The 12,963-nt window shown below is 41.2% G+C and overlaps 1 long non-coding RNA gene across 1 annotated transcript in view; it reads left to right on the top strand.

The window, feature by feature from the left end:
* Window positions 1-8,495, top strand: part of LOC114816559 — an 80,763-nt gene extending 72,268 nt beyond the window's left edge. Inside the window, exon 3 of the long non-coding RNA XR_003764355.2 lies at window positions 7,789-8,495. This is a non-coding gene — a long non-coding RNA (uncharacterized LOC114816559). The remainder of the gene's footprint in view (window positions 1-7,788) is intronic.
* Window positions 8,496-12,963: the final 4,468 nt, after the last annotated feature.

Genomic DNA, 12,963 nt, shown 5'->3' with positions numbered 1-12,963 from the left:
CTGAGGTCTAAAAGGATTAGGATAGATTAGAGGTCATCAGAATTTCACAAAGAAGAAGTTATTGGTTACCTTAGAGTGGGCTGTTTCCTTGGAGGAGAAGGATGAATCTAGATTGGAGGGGATTAAGGACAGAATTGTAGGAAAGGAAGTGGGGCAATAGGTGTAACAACACTCTCAAGAGGTTTGGATTGGAATGGTAGAAGAAGATGGGGTAATAACTGGAGGGAGATGTGGGGTCAGGAGAGGTTTTTTTTGTTTGTTTTTTTGTTTGCTTTTTTTTAAAGATAGATACGTAAGCAAGTTAGAAAGTAGTTGGGAAGAAGTTGGACTTTTAGCACTTAAATGGTGCTCATCTTAATTCAGCTGCACTGGGTGGGCCATGTGAGGTGCATGGATGGTAGTAAAATACCCAAATAGCGGGTCTATATTAAACTGATATGAGACAGTAAAAAGCAAAGGGGACAGAGGAGTGTTTTAAGATCAGTAAAACAAACCTCAGAAAATGCTGTGTCTGCTGAAACTAGGAGTTAGATAATCAGTGGTATGCACTAATTGTTTAGTGTGTACAGAGTACTGTACTAAGAATTTGGGCAAGTACCCTACAGCAGAGTTCAAAAATATGATCCCTGCCCACAAGAACTATACAGTCTGGAGTGGAAGGCAGACATTAAAATAAATTACAGATAAAGGAAATGCAAATATCAGGGATTGATCAAAGTCAGTTGCCGTAAATAGACCAGCATAGTACATTGCAATCAAGAAAGGAATCACTCTTTTCAAATACTCATAGGGATAAAACTGACTGAAGCAAAAGCAAAAATGCCTCCATGCACTGCAATCTGAAACTTGACAGCATAGCAAGAGACTACCTTTGTGTGCTCTGCCAGTGTTTGGTGATGGTGCAGTTTCTTACTTTTAGACCAATAGCTTACTTCTCTTTGTGTTTTTTCCACACAACAAATTTTGAAATTTTAGCTTCTAATTTTCACCATCGTGATCATCGGCTGTCAAACAGAGTCTCCGCATTACCTAGGCCAGTGTTCACACTGCAACGTATAGGTTCTCTGCTTGGTTTTGTCCACTTAGACATGAACACAGAACTCCTCTTAGGAATCTTTGTTCTCTAGAACTTGAGATTGAAGGTCTAGAAAATTTGGGAACCACTTAGGATTCCTAGGGAAACATGAAACATTGAATGAAGGTTTTTTAAAATTAAACTATAGAGTGTTCCTCATTTTTACTGTTTTAGAAGCATTAAGGGTTCCTTTCCATGTTTAACCATTGACATGTATTTTTCCAAAGAATGATTACTTAAAATATTACTGAATAGTCCCAAAGAGGTAAAATTTCAAAAAGAGTCTCCCTTTAAGGAATTACAGGTGAGCCTTAGTCCTAAAATTTCAGGACCGAGAACTCACTCAAATGAATTGATGAGTGTCCATATTTTTTCTCAGCATCACTCTCAGTGTTTCTTCCTGACATCATTTTTCCTGCTCGGCATGAAATGCAACTAATATGTAGGCAGGCATGTGTGTAGCAAATTGTGGGGAGTGAGGAGGGATAGGGTGTGTGTTTGTATGTGTGTGTATGGCTCATTTAGTCTTTGCCCATGTTCACGAGCTATAGCAGGACTGAGATGAGAATTCAGGTCTCCTAATTCCCAGTACAGTGCTCCATCCACTGGAAACAAAAAGCAGGGCTCAATTGAAATTACCAATTTTCAAAAGGTCAGTGGCGTTGTCAGCAAAAGAGAAAGGCAATGCCTCTTTTGACGAAAACCTACCATGTGCTGTACTTCACTCTTTTAGGAAGACAAGGAGGCTAGTGGGTGACCTTTGGAGAGACATGAGAGTAGTGAATCTTAAGTTATTTCATTAGCTAAAAGAGGGCTAGTTATTCAGAACTGTCTGGGTTGTGATATTTCAAGTCTTTTCCCTAATTTTTCATCTGAAAAACACATGTGCTTGCACACAGATGCTGCCAACCCATACTCAAAGGTTAAATGGTAGAAATAAAATGCTGTTTTGTTCTTATTTAAAGACAGGGTGAAATGAATTGCTAATGCAGTTTTCTAATAAAAATACATATCTGAATTTGAATCTTGCTGAAACAGACTTCTTTAATTTGATTTTTTTTTACACAGAGATATATATAAAGGAGGTTTATGAAAAAGAAAATAAAATGTAGCTAAGTGCCTGAGTCAGGAGAGATAACATGGTGTGTTATTAAGAAGCCCTTTGAAGACAAGCAATTTATTGTTGCAGCAGGATTCATAATCTAGAATTGTTCAAGTTTTGTTTTAGGATTCAATTTAGAAGATCAGTTGGAATTAGAATTGTAGCACTAGAGAAAAATGTTTAGGCTCTTTATAATCACTTTTTTAAAAGGAAAATAAAAAAATGAATAGAGCTTATAAATACTATAAGCTGTAGCAATGTAAAGCCCCCAAATGAAGTTTTGACAGTTCACTAGTAATGCTACTCAAGTCTTCCTCTAATTGAGAATGTTGGTTATTAAAATGGATTATTTGAGAAAGCCCTGACCTATTCAGCAGCTAATTTCCTAACCCATGGAGCAATCTGTCATTTAAAGCAAGCTGTGTACTGCAACCTTTGTAGTAGAAGTGATAAATAATTGCTGTTTTTCTAAACTCTGTGGCACTTTCCAGATTAAAAAGCACCTTTTGAAGTTGGGCTGAAAAGTGGCTATTTACTCTGTTGGTAGTAATTTGTGGATAATTAAGTCATCTAGAGGAATGCTATGAGCCTCTCCAGGTTCTGAGCAATGTAAACTGGATCACATTCTCCGGTCTAACTCATTTGCATTATTCCACCGGAATTATCAATGAATAAACTAGGTGAGGTATTAAATAAGCCCTCTGGGCTTTCTTTTTATATAGCCTGAAAGAAAACAATTCAGAAGTCTCTGGATACCATCAGAACATTAAAATAAGCAATAGATGTTAGTAGTAATCACCGGTAATTTGACATGGACTAATTAATGACTTAGTCTGGAATAAAACCTCTTGTCTGAATTTTCCTTTCCTCATTTGTGGAATGTTCTGATGTGTGATACTATTTATATAATTTACTCTTTGAAATCTTTGGAAAAAATTATTTTAAATGCTGATTTCAAAATGGGTTTAATCCTTTCATAACAGCTCAGAAGTTCATTAAAATCCTCTCAACCAACCCTAAATCTACCAAATTTGTCCGCAGTTCTCTTCATGTTATATAATCACTCCCTCTAAACCCAATTCCCCCCCCTAACTTTGCCAACTCAGTGGACAAAAACTCTTCAGAGTCAGCTTTAAGGTTCTCCACGTTGGATCTCTTCATCTGTGATTCCCCAACATGTGTCTTTGTTCCTCTCAAGCCAACCTTCTGTCTGTACCTAGCTCTGGATTCACCCACCTTCTGCTCCCTCCTAAAGATGTTCTCCCAGCCTGGAACTCCCTTCCTCCCCTGATCAAACAACCCATAGCTCTCCCCCTAGCTAAATACCTTCTAAAACTCCACCTTTTCTGAAAAGCTTTCCCTTATTGATTGCCCAGCATCCAGAGTTCTAATATCCATCCCTTCAATCTCCTCTTAACACGTAGACACTTATATGCACCCTCCTTAGCCCTCATGTGCTCCATTATTTACTTGGATCTCTCTAGTAAAAACTCTCACCCCTTCTCCTCCCCTCTTTAACTACCATCCTCAACTGCTAATTCTCCAATGACTTCTTCCCCTCTGCCTTCAAACATCCCATGTCTCCCCCATCTTAAAAAAAATCCCTCTCTTGACCCCAATGCCCCTTCTAGGTATCTCTCTATCTCCTTCCTTCCCTTCCTTTCCAAACTCCGGGAGCGAGTCATCTACATTCGCTGCCTCGAATTCCTCAACTCTAACTTGCTCCTGGGTCCCCTCCAGTCTGGCTTCTGTCCGCTCCACTCCCCAAAACAGGCCTCTCAAAGGTCACCCATGACCTCCTTCCTGCCAAATCCAATGGCTCCTACTCTATCCTAATCTTCCTCAACTTCTCAGCTGTCTCTGACACTGTCGACCATCCCCTCCTCCTCAACACTTTATCTAACTTTGGCTTCATGGACTCAGTCCTCTCCTGTTCTCCTCTTATCTCTCTGGCCATACATTCTCGATCCCCTTCATGGGCTCCTCCTCCACCTCCTATCCCCTAACTGTAGTGGTTCCTCAAGGGTCAGTTCTTGGTCCCCTTCTGTTCTCCATCTATACTCACTCCCTTGGTGAATGCATTCACTCCCATGGCTTTTAACTATCATCTCTACACAAATGACACCCAAATCTACATCTCCTCCCCTGTTCTCTCTCTCTTCCCTCCAACCTTGTATCTCCTCGTGGATATCCTCCTGCCACCTAAAACTCAACATGTGTAAGACTGAAAACCTTATCTTCCCTCCCAAAATCCTGTCCTGTCCCCGACTTTCCCATCATTGTGGATGGCACAACCATCCATCCCGTCTCACAAGCCCGCAACCTTGGTGTTTATCCTTGACTCTGCTTTCTCATTCACCACACACATACAATCCATCACCAAAACCTGCTACTCTCACCTTCACAACATCGCCAAGATCTGCCCTTTCCTTTCCACCCAAACTGCTAACTTGCTTGGTACAATCTCTCATAATATCCCAAACTGACTACTGTATCAGCCTCCTTTCTGATCTCCCATCCTTCTGTCTCTCCCTCCTTCAGTTTATACTTCATTCTGCTGCTCAGATTATCTTTCAGCAGAAAAGCCTGGGCATTTCACTCCCCTCTTCAAAAATCTCCAGTGGTTGCCTATCAACCTTAGCATAAAGCAAAAACTCCTACTATTGGCTTCAAAGCTCTCCATCACCTTGCCCCTTCCTACCTCACCTCCATTTTCTCCATCTACAGCCCACCCCGCACACTCCACTCCTCTGCGGCTAACCTCCTCACTGTGCCTCGTTCTCCCCGTCCCACTGTCAAACCCTGGCCTCCCCTACCACTGACCAGAATGCCCTTCCTCCTCACATCCACCAAACTAACTCTCTTCTCCTCAAAGCCCTATTGAGAGCTCACCTCTTCCAGGAGGCCTTCCCAGACTGAGCTCCTCCTTTCCCTCTGCTCCTCTGCCCCTCACCATTGCCCTCTGCTCTACCCTCTTCCTTTTCCCACACCACTTGTATATATTTGTACATATTGTTCTATTTTATTAATGATGTGCATTTATCTATGTTCTATTTATTTTGATGGTAGTGATGCCTGTCTATTGTTTTGTTTGTTGTCTGTCTCCCTCTTCTAGACTGTGAGCCCCGTTGTTGGGTAGGGATTGTCACAATCTATTGCCAATTTGTACTTTCCAAGTGCTTAGTACAGTGCTCTGCACACAGTAAGCATTCAGTAAATATGATTGATTGAATGAATTAATAGTAAACATTTCTTTCTGTTAATTTTCCATGTGACAGTTTAAGTAGTAACAGTTTTAAGTGGTAACAGTAGTTAAGGAGAAGCAGCGTGGCTGGAGAAGCAGCATGGCTCAGTGGAAAGAGCATGGGGCTTTGGAGTCAGGGCTCATGAGTTCAAATCCCAGCTCTGCCACTTGTCGGCTGTGGTGACTGTGGCAAGTCACTTAACTTCTCTGTGCCTCAGTTCCCTCATCTGTAAAATGGGGACTAAGACTGTGAGCCCCACATGACACAGCCTGATTCCCCTATGTCTACCCCAGTGCTTAGAACAGTGCTCGGCACATAGTAAGCGCTTAACAAATACCAACATTATTATTAGTAGTAGTAGTAGTACATATTAAGCTGCTTTTACTGTGTGCAGAGCCCAGTAAGCACTGGGAAAGAATATGCGGGTAGGATTTGGCCATTTGATTGCATTTATTGCTTAGTACAGAGCATTGTACTAAGCAAGATAACAGATACATTCCCTGCCCACAGTGAGCTTACAGTCTAGAGGAATTAGGTAAGGTCCCTGTCCCTTGGGGCTCACAGTCTAGAGAGCTCTTTGTGGGTAAGGAATGTGTCACTTCTTTATTCTGGACCTTTCAGGCATCTAGTATAGTGCTCTGCAGCAAAGACTAGCATGTCCTAATGGAAAGAGCACAGGCCTGAGAGTCAGAAGAGCTGGGTTCTGATGAATCAATCTTACTTCCTGAGTACATTCTGTGTATAGATCATTGTACTGAGCACTTGAGAGAGCACAGTAGAACAGAGTTGGTAGAAACGTTCCTTACCCACAATGAGCTACAGTCTGGAGAGGGAGGCAGACAATCTCAATAAATAAATTATGAATACTTATGTGCTATGTGTCTGAGGGAGGGGTAAATAAAGGGTGCAAATCCTAGAGCTAGGGCAATGTGGAAAGGAGCGGAAGAAGAGGAAAATGAGGACTTAGTAGGGGAAGGTCTCTTGGAGAAGATGTATTTTAAATAAGTCTTTGAAGGTGGGGAAAATAAGCATCTGCTGAATATAAAGAAGGATAGAGTTCAGAGGGGGGATGTTCCAGGCCAGAGTCAGGATGTGCATGAGAGGTTGGCAGAGAGATAGATGAGATTGAGCTACAGTGAGTAGGTTGGCATTAGGGGAGTGAAGTGTGTGGGCAGGGTTATCGTAGGAAATCAAGGAGGTCAGATAAGAGAAGGCAAGGTTATTTTGTACTTTAAAGTCTGTGGTAAGGAGTTTCTGTTTGATGTGGAAGTGGAGGGCAACTATGGTAGGTTTTGAGGAATGAAGAGGCATGGACTGACTGGCTTTTGTAGAAAATTAATCCAGGCAGCAGAGTGAAATATGGACTTGAGTGAGGAGAAAGAGGAGTTAGGAAGGGCAGCAAGGGGACCAATGTAGTAATCAAAGTGTAATAGGATAAGTGCTTGGATTAACATGTTAACAGTTTGGATGGAGAGGAAAGGGTGGATTTTAGTGATGATATGAAGGTTGAATTGATAGGATTTGGTAACAGATTGAAAGAGTCTGCCACTTGCCTGCTGGGTCACCTTGGGCAAGCTTCTCTCCTTTTGTACTTGTTTCCTTAACTATAAATGGAGATTAAATATCTGTTTTCCCTCCTTCTTAGACTGCAATCCCCATGTGGGACAGGCACCACAGCAATTAATACAGTATTTAGCACACAGTAAGCACTCAACAAATACCAATATTATTATTATTATGTATTATTAATAAGTAGAATTTAATAAAGACTAATATTATTGCCATGCATAATAAAGGAACACTGCTAATTTATGGTCATAATTCAAAATCATGGAAGCATCTGTTAGAACTTATTGGAAGAGTATATTTTTTCTTGTGGAGTTATCATCAATCAAAACTTAGATGTAAAGTTCTAAAACCTGGGAAAGCTGGAAAATAAATCCAACAGTGCTAATCCTCTTCAGGTACTATTTCCACCAGACCAGACTCCAAGGATACATATATACTATGTACACCAAGGAAGTGTTCTTTTAGTTTTGAAATGGCATTGCTTTTGAAGTTTATTTAATATTTCTGTACTTCTATATTTCATATTCTTTTTATAAAATTAGGATGCTTTAGAACAGTAACCACAAAACTGACTTCAAGTGTAAGATGTTTATCATTATTTATATAATATAAAGCAAAAATAAAAGGATAACACTGAGAGCAAGAATGAAATAACTTAGAGGCCATATTTATTTTTTGTAATTGACTATCCAGGTGCTAGTGATTTAAAATTATTGGGAATGTACGAGCAAAATACAACAGTGTCAGGAACTTAGCAGTATTAATTATAATACTTTATATCATTGGTTCTTCCACAGAGTTTGAAGCCCTCTGTAAATATCAACTTGATAATGTTTCAGAGTTCCTTCTGCGGCAGGTGAGTGGGAAGAATTAGTCCATCTTTCAGGGAGAACCTGAATTGTAAGACTGAAGTCAATTGCTGCAAATCATGATGAGTCTCCGGTGAATCTCAACAAGTGCTATTTGGTGACAGTGATGAAGCCAAGGTTTAGTATTCTATTCACCACATCACACTTACCTTTGTGAAGGAAAACAGGTACTTCCAGCTATGGCCTGCTGGTATTAAGAATGCATGGAATGATTTATTCTCCCAAGACTGGCTTTTTGTCTGTAGCATAAACCTCCTGCTCCTTTTTGGATTTCCTGTAACCCCCTTGGTATAGAAAAGTCTCCTTTCAGCCTAAAGCTTTCTGCCATTATTCCAAGACCTTTTTGACAAACAGAAACTACTTCCTAGTCTTATAAGCTAACAAATATCAAACTGTAGAAATAGTACCTGGGTAAAGAATAATGCAAATGTGAGGAAGGAAATATAGCAAGCAGAAAAGGAATCAATTATTAAAGTAGAATTGTAAGTGAAAAATGACAAGGTCTCAGATTCTAAACAACTACATGCATATGTAGAGAGAGCTATAGATAGGCCCTTTGTGATTAAAGAGGATACTACTGATGGGGAGAGCCTATGTAAGCATGCAGATGTTCAAATTGTATACAAATAAAGGCATTTCTGGCTTGGATGACATGATTGCCTATTCATTCCCTGATTTTAACAGCACTACTCTCCCCATCTCCAAAGTCGATAGCCTTGTTCTTATCCTGGACTCCTTTCTCCTTTTCAATTCTCATATCGCCTGTCACCAAATACTGTCACTTTTCTCTACAACATGGCCACTGTGCTGGTCAAGATACCTCGACTTCTCCATCAGCATCCTCACTGATTTCCCAGCCTCTATACTACACTATGCTGCCTGGATCACTCTTCTGAAGCATCATTCACCACACATCTTCCACTCCTCAAAACCTTCATAAGTTACTTTCTATATCAGGCAGAAATTCTTGACCATTGGTGCAAGGTATTCCATCAGTCCTCTCCCTTTTATTTATCCCTTATTTGTTCTCAGTACACCTCAGCTCATATTCTTGCTCTTCTCAAGCTAACCTACTCATTGTACCTTTGTACCTCATCTCTTCTTCCTGTTTAAAATTGCCAGTCAACTGCTCTCCCCAAATCAAACCCCTCCTGAAAGAGCATCTCTTCCAGGAGACCTTCCCCAATAACTTATCTCCTCCGCAGCATTCCTTTTGCCAGTTTCTACCAATCCAGATTGCTTTGCCAGTTATGCACTTTAACACCTGTAGCACTTCCATAAGTAGTGTGTACTTAAACACTACATATTGGTTTATTTTCTTTTATTTTTTTCTCTAAATAATTTTGCATCAGTCTCCAACACTAGACTATATTCTCCCGAATTCTAGTTCAGTTGTACTCTCCAAAACCTTTAGTAGAAAATTCTGCACACAACTGCTTGATCTGTACTACTGATTGATTTTTAAAAATATAAAAGTGTGTAAAATAGGTATGTATGTTTCAATATGAACAGAATGTGGGTGTCTTTGAGGATGTCTAATGAAATCCTGAAGAAATGGTAACTTAAGTAGCTCAGTAAAGTACAACTTTTTGGTACACACACACCCAACACTCCATCTATATCAAACACAAAAATTGATACCCTGTCTCCCCAGTGCAGTTGCTAAATTGTTCATATGTGGATAGCAACATAGAGACCTTGTTACAAAAAATACAAAACTAAAGCCAGGAAAAGGACATAAATTGAAATTCATTCAATAATATTTATTGAGCGCTTACTATGTGCAGAGCACTGTACTAAGTGCTTGGAATGTACAAATCGGTAACAGATAGAGACAGTCCTGCCCGTTGATGGACTTACAGTCTAATCGGGGGAGACGGATAGACAAGAACAATAGCAATAAATAGAATCAAAGAGAGATAAATAGAATCAAGGAAATAGATTTGATATGCTCCTGAAATGATCAAATTTACTTTTAGCAGCAACATACAAATAAGGTCCATTAATGCCTGCAAGATGACACTAGAATCACAGAATTCTTTTGTACTACACTTAATGAGCGAGTATTAATAATAATAGTTTCAAACCTCAACTAAAAAGAATACTTTTTTGTGGGTTATCATTAATTGCATCTTCTCTGACTGCTTTGTTAGCATCAGGTGTACCCTGTATGTAAAAATGTTTTTGCCCTGGAATAGATTAAAATTGACAAATTTATCCCCAAAGGATGACAAGATGCAGAGCCTAGATGTGTGTGGTCTCCTATCTGCATCCCTCTCATGTTTCGACTGTACTTTCCAGATAATTTTGCTACAGACTATAAAATATCCTATTTTATTGAAGTCTTGAAAGTGTAAATGTGATTTATGAGCTAGACATATTAAAAGCACTACTACTTCAGGGGACAGAGAGATTTCTTCCTTTAGTGAAAAACCTGTGTAAATCATTTGAAATTTAAACCTAGATTTGAGAGGAGAGCCTCTGGAAAACAGGCTATTCAATTCAATAGTATTTATTGAGCGCTTACTATGTGCAGAGCACTGTACTAAGCGCTTGGAATGAACAAGTCGGCAAACAGATAGAGACAGTCCCTGCCGTTTGACTGGCTTACAGTCTAATCGGGGAGACAGACAGACAAGAACAATGGCAATAAAATAGAGTCAAGGGGAAGAACATCTCGTAAAAAACAATGGCAACTAAATAGAATCAAGGCGATGTGCAATTCATTAAAATAAATAGGGTAAAGAAAATATATACAGTTGAGCAGACGAGTACAGTGCTGAGGGGACGGGAAGGAGAGGGAGGAGCAGAGGGAAATGGGGGAAAAGAGGAAGCTGCGAGAAGTGAAGGGGGGTGTAGAGGAGTAAGGATAAGGGAGCTCAGTCTGGGAGGCCTCTTGGAGAGGTGAGTTTTAAGAGGGTTTGAAGAAAGAATCAGTTTCGGAGTGAGGAGGGCGTTCCAGGACCCGTGGCCCCAGGGGTCGACGCGGATAGCGACCGAGGGACGTGGAGGTGGCGCAGAGGACGAGCAGCGGTGTTAGAAAGAAGAAGGGAGGAGAGTAGAATGGCAAGTGATTAGACCTTGAAGACCCAGAGTGAGGAGTTTTGTTTGGAGAAGAGGTTGATAGGCAACACTGAGGTGTTAAGAAGGCGATTGACATGCCCAACGTTTCTGCAGAAGATGAGCCGGACAGCGAGTGAAGAATAGACTGGAGCGGGCGAGAGAGGAAGGAGATCAGAAGAAGGCTGACACAGTAGTCTTGCCAGGATATAACGAGAGCCCATAGCAGTAAGTAGCCTGGTGGAGAGGAAAGGGCGGATCTTGGCGATATTGTAAAGGTGAAACTGGCAGGTCTTGTAACAGATAGGATGTGTGGGTTGAACGAGAATGAGTCAAGATGACACCGAGATTTGGTCTGAAAATGGAAGGATGGTCGTCCATCATCTGATAGGAAGTCTGGGAGAGGACCGGTTTGGAGGAAGATGAGGAGCTCAGTCTTGCTCATGTTGATTAGTGCGGGCCGACATCCAGGGTGGAGACATCCTGAGGCAGGAGAGATGCGAGCCTGAAGGAGGGGAGAGGACAGGACGGAGATGTAAATCTGCGTGTCATCTGCATAGAGATGGTAGTCAAAGCCGTGAGAGCGAATGAGTTCACCAAGGGAGTGAGTGTAAATGGAGAACAGAAGAGGGCCAAGAACTGACCCTTGAGGAACTCCAACAGTTAAAGGATGGGAGGGGAGAGGCACCAGCGAAGGAGACCGAGAAGGACCGGCCAGAGAGATATGAGGAGAACCAGGAGAGGACAGAGTCCGTGAAGCCAAGGTGAGATAAGGTATGGAGGAGGAGGGGATGGTCGACAGTGTCAAAGGCAGCAGAGGCTATAATAGCAGCAGGCTATTATAACCAAGAGTTCTGGTCCTCTTCATGAAGGAGTTCAGGGAGTTGGTGATTGATGCAGCAGGAGGCAGGGTGAGAGCAGTGCAGCTGCTAGCTGACATGATTGCCAGTCAGACTTATTCCTATTCTAAGCAGAGGGAAAAGGGTAGTAGAGGAACATGAGAGGTATGAGGAAAATTCTCCTTAGGTAAGTCTCATCAGTTTAACCCAAATCCCAAATGACCATACTTGAGCTTCTCTCCAAAAGACTCTAATCTCAAAAGGTTTCCAGCTGTAAATTCCAGCTCTTTCTGCTTCAGGACCAGTATTTTTGTTTGGGGGCTAAAATAGGCTAAGAAAAATGAATTCTGTCCCATGTATGGGAAAACACTGAGCTATCTGTGGTTGGCCCTTGATTTTCATTCCTTGTCAGGTTCTTGCCTAGAATAGTCTATTGAAGGACTTTATAGTAGATACTGGGAAAGTCAGTTCTGATCTAGTGAGTGATGGGAAACCACTGGACATGTTATTTGAACTCCTTGAGTGAATTATCTACATCAGCTGTTCCAAATTTTCTCCTCCAATTCTCTCCTTGACTTCCTCCAATCTGGCTTCTGCTCCTTCACTACAAAAAAAACCACCCTCTAAAATGATCTCCTTCTTGCCAGATCCAACAGCCTCTACTCCATCCTAATCCTTCTCAACCTTTCAGTTGCCTTTGACACTGTCAACCACCTTCTTCGCTTGGAAACATTATCCAAGCTTGGCTTCCCTGACACTGTTCTCTCTTGCTTCTCTCCTATCTCTCTGGCCACTCATTCTCAGTCTCTTTCACGTATTCTTCTTCTGCCACCACATCCTAACTGTGGGGGTCCCTCGAGGCTCACTTCTGAGACCCTGTCTGTTGTTCATCTTAACCCACTCCCCTGGAGAACTCATTGGCTCCCATGACTTCAACTACTCTTCTATGTGATGAATCTCAAATCTACATCTCCAGCCCTAATCTCTCTCTCTCAGCAGTCTAGCATTTCCTCCTGCCTTCAAATCATTCATTACTACTTAAAATTTCTGCCAACACTTCAAATTTAACATGTTGAAAACAGAACTCCTTATCTTCTCACACAAACCCTGTCCTCCCCATGATTTTCCCATCACTGTAGACATCTCCACCATCCTTCCTATCTCACAATCCATAACTTTGGTGTTACCATACATTTGCACTTTC

Source organism: Ornithorhynchus anatinus, chromosome 1 (assembly GCF_004115215.2).
Source record: "Ornithorhynchus anatinus isolate Pmale09 chromosome 1, mOrnAna1.pri.v4, whole genome shotgun sequence".
NCBI lineage: Eukaryota > Metazoa > Chordata > Mammalia > Monotremata > Ornithorhynchidae > Ornithorhynchus > Ornithorhynchus anatinus.
The sequence above is the reverse complement of the archived record's forward strand: the minus strand, read 5'-3'. Positions and strand labels throughout refer to the sequence as shown.